Source organism: Leptonychotes weddellii, chromosome 8, assembly GCF_054177405.1.
Source record: "Leptonychotes weddellii isolate Sample4059 chromosome 8, ASM5417740v2, whole genome shotgun sequence".
Lineage (NCBI taxonomy): Eukaryota > Metazoa > Chordata > Mammalia > Carnivora > Phocidae > Leptonychotes > Leptonychotes weddellii.
The window spans coordinates 65,929,400-65,942,040 of record NC_138376.1 but is presented as its reverse complement, the minus strand read 5'-3'; positions in this window follow the sequence as shown (position 1 = coordinate 65,942,040).

Here is a 12,641-nt window from a genome sequence, read left to right as displayed (position 1 = left end):
GTAAGTATTATTGCCAACACTTTCCAGTTACAAACCACTCACTGTGTGCCTGGTACTTTAGTTACCTGAGGAAAATAAGATGAAATCTTTGGTTTGGTGTACTTGCAAAGATTTTGCCTCAAAATAAAATGGTAGGTAGATAATATTTATAACTTCAAATGAGTAAGGGATACAATTAAGTAGTTCCCAACCCTCTTTGCACTTTAGAATCACCTAGAGAGGTTTTAAAATATGACACCTGGGTCCCACTTCCAGGGATTCTGATTCAATTGGTCTGGAGTGGGCTAAGGCATCAGTACTTAGCTAATACGGTAGTCTGGCAAAGTTATAGAATATTTAAAATCCAGACTCTTAAAAATCATAGTCATTGTTAAAAGCATAGTTTGAATCAGATTGACCTGGATTAAATCCCCTGTCTGCCACTCACTAGCTATGTGGTTTTGGGTTATGGGTTAAGTTTTTGTGTGGGAGGGAAAATTCTCCTGTGCCCTCTTAGGGTCTGCAGTTGGGTCTAACAACTAAACTGACATAAGACTGGCTCACAGGAGAAGAGCAGACAGATTTTATTAAATTTTTGCATGTGTATGAGAGCCTTCACAAGAAAACAGATTTGAAGACGTGACCGGACAGGAAGATTTTATACCTTTTGGACAAAGATACCATAAATTTGTGAAGAAATGACTTGACAAGGGGGTTTGGTGAGGGGCAAGAAGTTGTGGGGAAGTGGCTAGGAGATACAAGAGGAGGAAACCAGTGGAAGATAAGGGTTATTTAGTAAGTTTGTACAGACCCGTTTCTGTGCTGACTCCCAGTCTCCTGGTGATAAGGATGTTCTTCTCTTCCTGGTACGGGGAAGGTACTTTTCTCATGGGAAATTTTGTGCTTTTGTTTTTAGGTAGAAAAGGGTAGATCAGAATGCCCTTCCAGCATCTGCTGTTTCTCAATGCTTTCAGCTCAAAATAATCAATAGCCCCAAGCAGCATAATTTGGATGGCATGTCCTGAACTCCTTCATTTCTAAATCTGAGCTTCTCTTTTCTCATCTGTAAAATGGAAATAATTATTTACCTCTTAGAATTGTTTTTGTAAGAATTAAAGAGAATGCGTGAAAATAATTTTCACAGTCCTGGCACCAAGTGTGCCTCATTAATGGTTCCTTTTTTTTTTTTAAAGATTTTATTTATTTATTTGAGAGAGAGCAACAGAGATAGCGACAGACACAGCGAGAGAGAGCATGAGCGGGGAGGATAGGGAGAAGCAGGCTCCCGCTGAGCAGGGACCCTGACGTGGGGCTCAATTCCAGGACCCTGGGATCATGACCTGAGCAAAAGGCAGACGCTTAACCGACTGAGCCACCCAGGCGCCCCTAGTGGTTACTTTTATCCATTCATGAATTAATTCGCTCAGCAAATAACTTGCTGAGCACCTACCATGTTCCAGGCATTGTTCTAGGTGCTGAGGATATAGCGTTGACTAGAACTGACAAGGATCTTGCCCTCAAAGCGCTACTTTGGATCTTTTTTTTTTTTTTTAGCATGAATAAAATATATATATATATTTTTAGATTTATTTATTTATTTATTTGTCAGAGAGAGAGAGAGAGCACAAGCAGGGGAAGCGGCAGGCAGAGGGAGAAGCAGGCTCCCTGAAGAGCAAGGAGCTCGATGCGGGACTCGATCCTAGGACCCTGGGATCATGACCCGAGCTGAAGGCAGACGCCCAACCGACTGAGCCACCCAGGCATCCCATGAATAAAATATGTTTAATCTCATGGTACTTCTATTATTCTACCTTATAATAGGCCATCTGAACTTGGGATCCCATCCTTCCCTATCCTCAGAGGGCACACTCCATCGGTTGTCCCCTCTTCTCTCTCTCCACTGGTTCTTTGTCATATTCATGGGAACATAGTAATTTTCTTTTTCATATTAAAAAAAAAATCCCTGAATCAAACCCTTTGGCTTCAAGTTATCCAACAATTACCGCCTTAGCTCCTTGCTCCTTTTGCTTCACAGGCAAGTACAGGTATTGCATGCACTTACTGTCTCCACTCTGTCCACTTCTTCGCTTCTAATTCACACTGCAGAATACTGTAATTGGGCTTCTGTCTCCATTAAAATTATACCATTGCATTTAGGCCTTTGCACATACAGTCTGCACTCCCCCACCCCTGACCCCCAACTTGGCTCAGCTTAAATGTGCCTTCTTGGAAGCTTTCCCCCTGACTTTTCAAGATTGGGGTAGATACCCTCCTCTGTGATTCTGTGGAAGGGTGGGCAGCCCTCCCCCACCCCCGCAATGTGGCGCTTATGCTGATTTTTTCTGTATCCTATACTGACCAAGTAAAGTCATTGAGGTCAGGACCTTGTCACGTTCATTGCCACTGTTCTCCTCCTTGGATAGTACTTGACACATAGCAAGGTGCTAAATCATATTTTTAAATGAATCAAGGGGGGGCCTGGGTGGCTGAGTTGGTTAAGCATCGGACTCTTGATCTCAGCTCAGGTCTTGATCTCAGGAGTGTGAGTTCAAGCCCTGCACTGGGCTCCACGTGGAGCCTACTTAAAAGAAAAAAAAGAATCAATACATGAGTAATTGAAATAATAAGCCCTCCCTATTAAATAATAAGCTTTTTAGGGTTCAACAATGTGTCTTCATCTTTGTAATCTCTGGATTTCCTCACACAGCACTCAGTAGAAATTTGAACAGAATGGAGTAGACTTAAAGTATACTTTTTCTGAGCATAAAACTAGGGCCCAATTTAAGATAACCATCCTAAAAGTGAGTCAATGACCTTTGAAGTTAGCATTCTGTAGAATCCAAACCGGGCGGGGTTTTTTTGTTGTTTTTTGTTTTTAAGATTTTATTTATTTATTTGACAGAGAGAGGCACAGCGAGAGAGGGAACACAAGCAGGGGGAGTGGGAGAGGGAGAAGCAGGCTTCCCACAGAGCAGGGAGCCTGATGCGGGGCTCCATCCTAGGATCCTGGGATCATGACCTGAGCCGAAGGCAGCCGCTTAACGATTGAGCCACCCAGGCGCCCCGAAACCTGGCGTTTTGAAATATGTCACCAGGAACTTCAGATGTTTCCTAGTTGTCAACCCGCCTCAATGTACTACTCATTTGCTCATTTCTCCTAATAAAGTGATCCCAAGCTTATCCCACTTCCTTCTTTCTATAGCACAGAAGCACTTCTTGCTTACAGATCCATATGCGCATGAACCATGAGGTAGGGTAAAAAAGCAGTGTGATGCGGTGAAAAGTGCTTGCCAGTTAGAGTCAGGAGACACTGGCTGTGTTCCTGTCTGTCATAACCTTACTGGAGACTTTGTTTCTTTATTTGTGGTGGGGGAAAATATCTTCCCCATCTATTTCACCAAGTTTTTGTAGGATCAAATGAGTTAACATAGGTGAAAAGGCTTTTGTAAATTGTAAGGCACTGCACAGAGTAAAAGCAAAATCTCTCAATGGTACATGCTATAGTTTAATAGCTCCCTAGCAAGTGGAATCTGCAAAGAGCTAAGAGAGTGTTCCAGTATGGAGAGGGCATAGAAATCTAGGGGTTATTTATTTGGGAAACAGGATGCTGGACCTGTTTCCCGGCACGGAATTAGGTAAAGATTACTGTTTTGCATTGCATCAGCTTCATATCAGACGTTGCGCTGGAAGTCAGGGGTGATTCCATCTGAGAAACCCAGTGTGCTATCAATCAAGAATAAAAAACAATTGATCTAAGAAGAAAATGACATGACACAGTAGTGGCTGATAACTGGAAACAACAAGGTTTTATCCCTCCACAAAATCTGATTGGCTCCAATTAATCTAGAAGCATAAAATACAGGGGAATACCAAGTAACTGAGTTCCTTTCGAATAGACAGCTACCAGTGAATATCTCAAACTGCAAGCACTGTTGCAGACCTATGGTTTACCCATTTCTTAGTTTGGGGACATACTTTCCCTTGCAGATGTTAGTTTAGCTTTCCACAATAGAAAGGCTTGACAGTGTGGTCCTCCAATAGGCAGCCTGAGCATCAGCCAGGGAGCAGGGGACAGGGAGCGGGTTAGAAATGCAGACTCTCGGCCCCCTCCCCAGTCCTATTGAATCAGAGTCTGCATTTTAACAAGAACGCCGGAATTGAGTGCATTTAAGTTTAAGGCACTCTACCTTAAGGACCATTTAATCATTTTTCCAATGGAGAAACCAAAAAATCAGGTGTTTAAGGGTGATTTCCCCTCCTTGTGGCAGAGCTTGGATGAGAAACAAAGGTTTCCTGACTGCTGGCAGTTTCCGGCATCCCACCCCACCTCACAGCCTGGTTCTTGGGCTTCTTGGCTGTGAGGCTTTGGGCAAGTTACTGAACTTCTCTGACTGTGTTCCCTCATCTATAAAATGGAGATGATAGTAATGTCTACCTCACAGAACAGTGAGGATTAACTCAAATTGGAAAATCTCTGAACGCTTCGTGCAAGGTAAAGCACAATTCACAAGTACAGTTTTATTATTCACAAGTGGAAAGGCAGACAATGTTCTGCATAATTTAAAGTAGTAGTAAGTTTTTTATGGCACAGAGAAGCAGATAGCTATTTGTATCTCTGAAAACCATTATGACTTGACAGTAATGTTTCGAAAGCAGTTTCTTATTTTTCCTTTATATCTTTCATATTTTCCACCGAAGGAAGTTATATAAACTGCACAGTAGAGACACTCAGCTAGTCACTGTTATTTAATCATCTTGTAGGTTAGACTGACCTCTCTTATTATGAATTTGGTGAACCAGGGCCAAATTCAACCTTTGGAACAGGCACACACATATGTAATTGAAGAACCTGACTCACTGACCTACTTTCTCTGTCAACACAACAGTAGAAGACTGGATTACTTAGTTTTTTGCTCCATCTAGTGGCCATACACAGTTCAATTTTGGGTTGTAGGGAAATCATTGGGAATTCTAGTTTCCATGTTTTAACTCAAATACATCCAACTTCTCATCATTCAGAAGAAATGATCCAATATACACATTTTTAATGCTCTTTGTTATATTTGAAACAATAGGCTTAGGATTCTTGGAGCTGGTCAGAAAGTTGGAGACCTTCCTAATCAGAACAGGAAGACTGGAGTCATCTTTGATGCTTCCTTCATGAGATATGTCCATTCTGTCATAAAACCCTAAAAATTTAATTCCTTCAAACATTCATTATCCAGCCACATGTACTTATTTAACCCTTCCTGTGGGACAGTTTGCTTAGTTAAGGAAGGTACTAGACATTCCTCCAGACTCTAGATTTTGGATACCGGGGCCCTGCTCCCTTGTCATGCCTGGGAGAACAATGGCGAGAGGTGCACCCAGAGAGAAAAGCCTGAGCAATAGGATTTCCAGGCTCACAGAAGGGATGCTCTTCCCCCACAGTGCAGCCAATGATCAGTAGAGAGCTGAAGGAGCCATGTCAAGGGGAAGTGCAAGCTACGTGAACAGATGATCAGTGACAAGAGGCCATCCTTGCCCGGGGATGTGTTGTCTGAGCCATGGAACCAAGACGTAATTCTAGGCATAGACGTGGGGGAAGCCCCAAGAATGACAGAGCTAAAATTTCCTACTGAAGAGTAGCTCTTTGGCAGAAGCTATTTATTTTCGAGAAACAGTAGACACAGGAGAAATTCTGAAAACAGTAGAAGTTACCGTTCTGTAAGGGAAATTTACCATTTATAGAGGAAAGGAAGTCCCATTCGTGAGCATGTCTCCCTTTTGGTACCAGAAAGAGAAAGGTGACTCTAAAATCACAAGAGACTTATTAACAGAAGACAGCCACTTAAATCTGCATAACAAACCTTACCTTTTACTCTGCTTTCCCTGGTCACCTCACATAACTACACATCCCCCCAACCCCCAACATCGTTCTTTTGTCTTTACCTGAAGATGGTATTTAAGGTGGCAGCTTAGGCCTCCTGCGGGGAGGGGTTACTCAGTTTCCCTGAGTATCTCCCATCTACACCTGAGGCATATATGTTAATAAACTTTTCCTCTTGTTAATCTGTCTCTTATTAGGGGAGATTTTGGCCCCAAACGCAGAAGAGTAGAGGAAACATTTTCCCTCCCCTACACTACCTATTTAGCAGGAAGGGATTTAGAGATAAGATTAGGTTGATCTATAGAAGATAAAGATGCAATATCCTTGCACACAGATCTCTCTCTGTAGGAGCCTGTTCAGGGTTGGACATATACTTGCACCCCTGGAACTGGAGTCATTTCATGTTGAGTCCTTGTTGGGGAATTGACGTTAAATGAATTAAACAAGGAGGCCGTTAGACTGAGGCGGCTCTAATACCAGGGCAGACTACATGAGCAAACCCAAATTTAAGCCTCTGTAAATGCCTCCAGGTTATGAAACCAAAATGCTAAGGACCGCTAATCACGAACAGCCAACTAGGCTTTAAGCAATAGCCAATAAAATAATTTATTTTCTTTGTTCTACACCTTCTCTGTATAAGTCTTCCCCTGGCTCCTGTCCCCATAGTGCTCCAAACCATTTCGTTTGTCAAGCCCCAGTTCAAAATGATTTTTGCTCAAATAAACTCTTAACATCTTTAATATGCCTCAGTTTATCTTTTTTTTTAAAGATTTTTTATTTATTTATTTGAAAGAGAGAGAATGAGAGAGAGAGAGAGAGAGCACATGAGAGGGGGGAGGGTCAGAGGGAGAAGCAGACTCCCTGCTGAGCAGGAAGCCTGAGGCTGGACTCGATCCCAAGACTCCAAGATCATGACCTGAGCTGAAGGCAGTCGCTTACCCAACTGAGCCACCCAGGCACCCCAACCTCAGTTTATCTTTTAACAATGAGCAGACATGAATTTGGGCTTAGAAGTCTTGGATTGCTGGGGGGACTACCTGGAGCCTCCGAGACCAGGTGGAAAAGCATGCCACTTAGGACTTTAAATTCTTCAGGCAGGTTCAGTGCTGTTGGTGGAAAGTGGGAAGAGAGGGTAATTTTGAGTTTGCTCATATATTTCATTCCCTGCAGCTGCTAGCAGTATACAAAACATGGGAAGGACATGGAAGGTGATATTTAAGGCCTCTGTCTCAGTTTCTGACTTTCTAAAAAAACTGCATGATACTCTGAAAAAGGAAAACATTGTCAGGGAGGAAGAATTCCTGCCCCCTTCCAGATCCTTCTAGCCAGACTAAGAATCAAATTGACATGAGACAGATAAACAGGAGAAAATCAGATTTAATAGCATACATATGGGGAATCCACACAGACATGGAAATTCTAAAGACTGTCAGGCAAAATGAGGCCTATATGTCATCCTGCACTGAGGAGAAGGGGGTAAGGGTTTGGGACTTCAAAGGAAAGGAATGTAATTCACAGGGCAATAAGAAGAGCAGATGTTTGGTAATTAGATGTTTGCCCTGCCACACAGATGGGTCACTCAGATAAAATTTATCTCTGCTAATAACCCTTATTCTGGAAAAGGACCCCCCCCCCCAATTTAGATTCTTCCATGTAGTTAAGGGAGAGACAAAAGTTTCTTTTGAGTCTTGCAGGGTCTCAATTGCCTTCAGCTCAGAATAATCTTCATGCCACAGTGGCCCATCTTGGAGTGGCCTGCCCTTGGCCCCTGTAATGTATGGCAGCCAAATTCCTGGCTTCAGAAAAGCTTGTTTCTGCAAGCCTGGACATGCTTCCAGTGGTCAGGGTGGGGGTTATGGGTGGAACTGTCTCAAAAGATAACATTGAACTTCTCAACTCTGGTACTTGTGAACGTGACCTTATTTGGAAATAGGGTCTTTGCAGATGAAATCAAGCTAAAAGGAGGTTATACTAGAATAGGATAAGCCCTAATACAATATGAAGAGGGAAATTAGGACATAGCCTCACAGAGAGAGGAGAATGTCATATGCAGACACAGACACAGGGGATGTTGGCCATGTGAAGATGGAGGCAGAGGTTGGAATCAAGGAATGACCGGGATTACTGGTGGCTGGAAGAGGCAAGGAAGGGTCCTCCTTGGAAAAAGGAGGAATCCTCCTTGGAATCCGCTTTGGAAAAAGGGTGGCTCTGTTATCCTTCATTTTGAACACCCTGATTTTGAACTTCTAGCCTCCAGAAGTGTGAGAGAATACATTTCTGTTGTTTTAAGCCACCCAGTCTGTGCCCTTTTGTCACAAGTGGAGGAGTCCTCTGATGGAAGATGAACCTCTGGGTCTAAGGGCATTTTCTGGGGATGGAGCCCATCTAAGGAACAGGAACAGTAAATCCCTGGGCAGTGAGGACTATGGAGATGCTGGTGGATATTCTGCCTCAGTTTCTGACTTTCTAAAATTATTAATTTTAGAATTAATTGATCACCTGAAGAAATACCTAACACTGCCTTTGAAGATCTCAGTGCTCTTAAAGTAGTTGGTGCTTTTAGTACTAATGGCTGCATGTCTGAGTTCTTTGGAACAGACTTTTAGGCACTAAAACCCTAAGAGTGTACCAGGTAAATTTCTCTTTGAAAGGCCTTGGGAATTGTATTACGCTAAGCAAAATAAGTCAGACAGAGATAGACAAATACTATATTATTTCACTCATATGTGGAATTTAAGAAACAAAACAGATGAACATATGGGAAAGGAGGAAAAAAGAGAGGAAAACAAACCATGAGAGACTCTTAACCATAGAGAATAGACTGAGGGTTGACGGAGGGAGGAGGGTGGGGAATGGGCTAGATGGGTGATGGGTATTAAGGAGGGCAAGCGTTATGATGAGCACTGGATATGTTAGTGATGAACCACTGAATTCTACTCCTGAAACCAATATTACACTAGATGTTAACTAACTAGAATTTTAACAAAAATTTGAAAAAAAAAAAAAATAAAAGGGCTTGGGAAAAGTTGTCTGCATTTATACTAAGGTTAGGGACTTTGGTCCAGAGGACACTGGCTCCAAGAGCTTTAGATCCAGAAAGCATGGGTTGGAACAGGGGCAGATCCAGGTTTTGGGGGGTCCTTATATTAGTTTCCTAGAGCCGTTATAAAGAAGTACCTCAAACTGAGTGGCTTAAAACAACAAATGTATTGTCTTACAGTTGGAGGCTAGAAGTCCAAAATCAAGTTGTAGGCAGGGTCATGCCCTCTCTGACAGCCCCAGAGGAGATTTTTCCTTGCTTCTTCTAGCTTCTGGTATCTGCTGGCAATCCTTGATATTCCTTGGCTTATAGATGCATCCCTCTAGTCACGCGGTTGTCTTCTCCCTGTGTCTCCACATCATCTTCCTTCTGTGCAAGCCTGTCTTTATGTCCAAATTTCCCCTTACCATAAGACACCAGTCATACTGAATTAGGGCCCACCCTAATGACCGAATTTTAACTTGATTACCTCTGTAAAGATCCTATTTCCAAATAAGGTCGAATTCTGAGGTACTAAGGGTTTGGACTTCAACATATCTCTTTGTTTGCCTACAGTTAAAGCAATAACAGGCCTGAATCTATACAACTTGAGTGGGTCCTCTTTAAAAGTATAGGGGCACCTGGCTGGCTCAGTTGGAAGAGCATGCAACTCTTGATCTTGGGGTTGTGAGTTCGAGCGCCACGTTGGGTGTAGAGATTACTTAAAAATGAAAATCTTAAAAAAAAGATTAAAAATACAAAATGACAAATGCCTTATTAGGCCTTGGAAGGAACTTGTGCAAATAAGTTTCGCAGTGCATCCTCTTTTGGTTTACAAGAGTAGTATAGCTGTTGGTGGGTATGAATTTGACTGCAAAGAAGTCACATCGTACCCACATTAACTCGTATGAACGTACCTGTACCCATGTAGGCCATGCAAGAAAGAGAGAGAGGCTACTTATTTTTCTGCTTCCTGAACCTATGCCCTGGAGGAAGATGTGAGGCTCAGAGAGAATCTGGCTGTGAAAAGTGTGAGTCTGTTGTTCGAAGATTGCTGTCTTGTACGTGACCCTAAATGCCAGGCAGTGACTTCATTTGGTGCTCAAATGAAGAAACAGCAGTGGAGGAGAGTTTGGAGTTTGTTTTCTTTTGCCCCATATCTTAAGTTTAGAACCTAAACCTCTATGTGAGATGTGACTCATGTTCCTCCTTGGCTCAAGCTTAACCCAACACAATCTGCTTCTGAACTTCTCCTACTTACTGTAGCTGGTAAAGTACAAGCAGGAGGTGGAGGTGGTGGGTCACCAGAATGAGAAAGAGAGCCAGGTACGGGGGACACCAACTTAGTCCCTGCCAGCTAGGGAGGATGGGAATTGATCAAAAAAGCAAATATCATTCAGTGATATTTTGCCAACTTCTGGGAAGCCAGAGAGGAGCATCCTATCACACAAGCTGGTGTGCTGGCTCTCAGAATAAAAGGATTTGGCCCTTCATCAGCCATTGATGGCAATGCGTGGAGCAGGAGACTGAACTCCGTCGCAAGGCTTGAGGGGGCACTGGTCAGTCTCAGAGGGGTGTTTCTGCAGTAGTCTTTAATAATCCAGTGAGGCATAAACACTTGTTGGGGAAAAAATTAGAACCCTGCCAACCCAGAAAATCCACTCCACAAATGTAGAAAAGAAAGAACACAGTTTTATTATTGGATACACATTTTTTTTTTTTTAAAGATTTTATGTATTTGACAGAGAGAGACACAGTGAGAGAGGGAACACAAGCACGGGGAGTGGGAGAGGGAGAAGCAGGCTTCCCACGGAGCAGGGAGCCCGATGCGGGGCTCGATGCGGGGCTCGATCCCAGGACCCTGGGATCATGATCTGAGCCGAAGGCAGACGCCCAACGACTGAGCCACCCAGGCGCCCCTTATTGGATACACATTAAACCAGACTGCAGTTAGCTTCACAGGCAATCCTTTAATGAGATTGCAAAAAGAAAAAAAATCTCACCCTTTTCTACAGACAAGCACATATACTACCTAGATTACATGTTCCCAAGATAAATGATAACCAGTGGTCATGTAAGGAGGACTTGGCAGTACCGTTTGTTATACATTATTTCTTAGTTTTTCCTAAATTCATTTGGTAATTGGCATGGCCACTTGTGTCAGTTATTTGCCACTGTTTGAAAGAAAAACAAACTTTTCTTTTTAAGATTTTTTTTTTTTTAAAGATTTTATTTATTTATTTGAGAGAGAGAGAATGAGAGAGAGCACATGAGAGGGGGGAGAGTCAGAGGGAGAAGCAGACTCCCTGCTGAGCAGGAGCCCGATGCGGGACTCGATCCCGGGACTCCAGGATCATGACCTGAGCCGAAGGCAGTCGCCTAACCAACTGAGCCACCCAGGCGCCCTTTTCTTTTTAAGATTTTATTTATTTATTTATTTGTCAGAGAGAGAGAGAGAGCAAGCGAGCGCACAAGAAGGGGCTCGGAGCTGCCGGCAGAGGGAGAGGGAGAAGCGGGCTCCTAGCAGAGCAAGGAGCCTGATGCGGGACTCGATCCCAGGACCCTGGAATCATGACTTGAGCCGAAAGCAGATGCTTAACCAATTGAGTAAAATTCCATCTTATTTTTATTTACAGTTACACGTTTCCTTATTGCAAAATGGATGTTTGAGGGAAGAATTCACCTATGAAGAACCGATAAAGAGGAGGCCAAGACATATTTGTGAGGGCGGGTTGGGGGTTCTAGGAAACCCTCTGCGGGCATCTATTTTTCCTCTTGCGGAAAAGCAGAGATGTGGGATTAGGAGTGATACAGACAGAAATACCCATCAGGAGAAAGATTCCTGGTAGGGAGAAACTGCCCAGTCACTTGGATGCCACTTTCCCACTCTACTCTCTTTTGTGGGCAGAAGGGAACCATGAGGTCCTTTTGATCTATGGGCACTAAGGATGGAGAGGGCATAAACAGATAATGACGTAAAAATTAAGCACACACTGATGCCTTACAACCAATTACAGCTGCTCATGGGTGGCATGAAGCCTCTGGGAAGCTCTCCCTGATCCTAGGACTGAACTCCCTGGGCGGACACAGTGTGTGTGAGGGGGACAGTCTCCAAGGGGAGTCATCCCCTAATTATCACAGGATTAGGCTCACCTTTTCCATCCTTAGAGATTTGGGGAATCAAACACTTCACCACTCTGGGTATGGTATGCATTCTACTTTGCCAGCAGAGAAGAGAATTATTTAGGCAGACTGCTGGTCTGTAAGGAAACTGAATCTTACCTTGTCCTGTCAGGAGAGGTGTGACACGTTCACAAAAAGGTCTCAGTAGATGTAACAGCAGGGCAGACCAACAGTGTGACCTAACTCAGGCTCTCTCAAGAGAGACAGCCATTGGGCCCTCTCTATATATGGAGAATTCTGAGTCTTACTGAGAGAGTCCAGACATTCAGGGGCTGAGCTCTTCCTCAAGTTTCTTATCCACCCACCCTTTAAAATATACACCACCCTACCACTAACCTCAGAATCTTGCAATTCAAATATAGCATTGGTGTTTAAAACCAAATTGCTACATTACAATTAATTTTCCCTTATCCAGTTTTGTGTTTAATACTTTAGTCTGGTAATTACAGAAAGTCTTATTACAGGATGGAGTTTATAAAATGCTCCCAATCACTCTTGCTTAACTCTAAGGGAAAGACCATTTGTTTGGTAAGGCAAAGAACACCGCCAGGTAGTGGTATTCCAGAGGGCAATTCCTGCCTTTGCCAATTA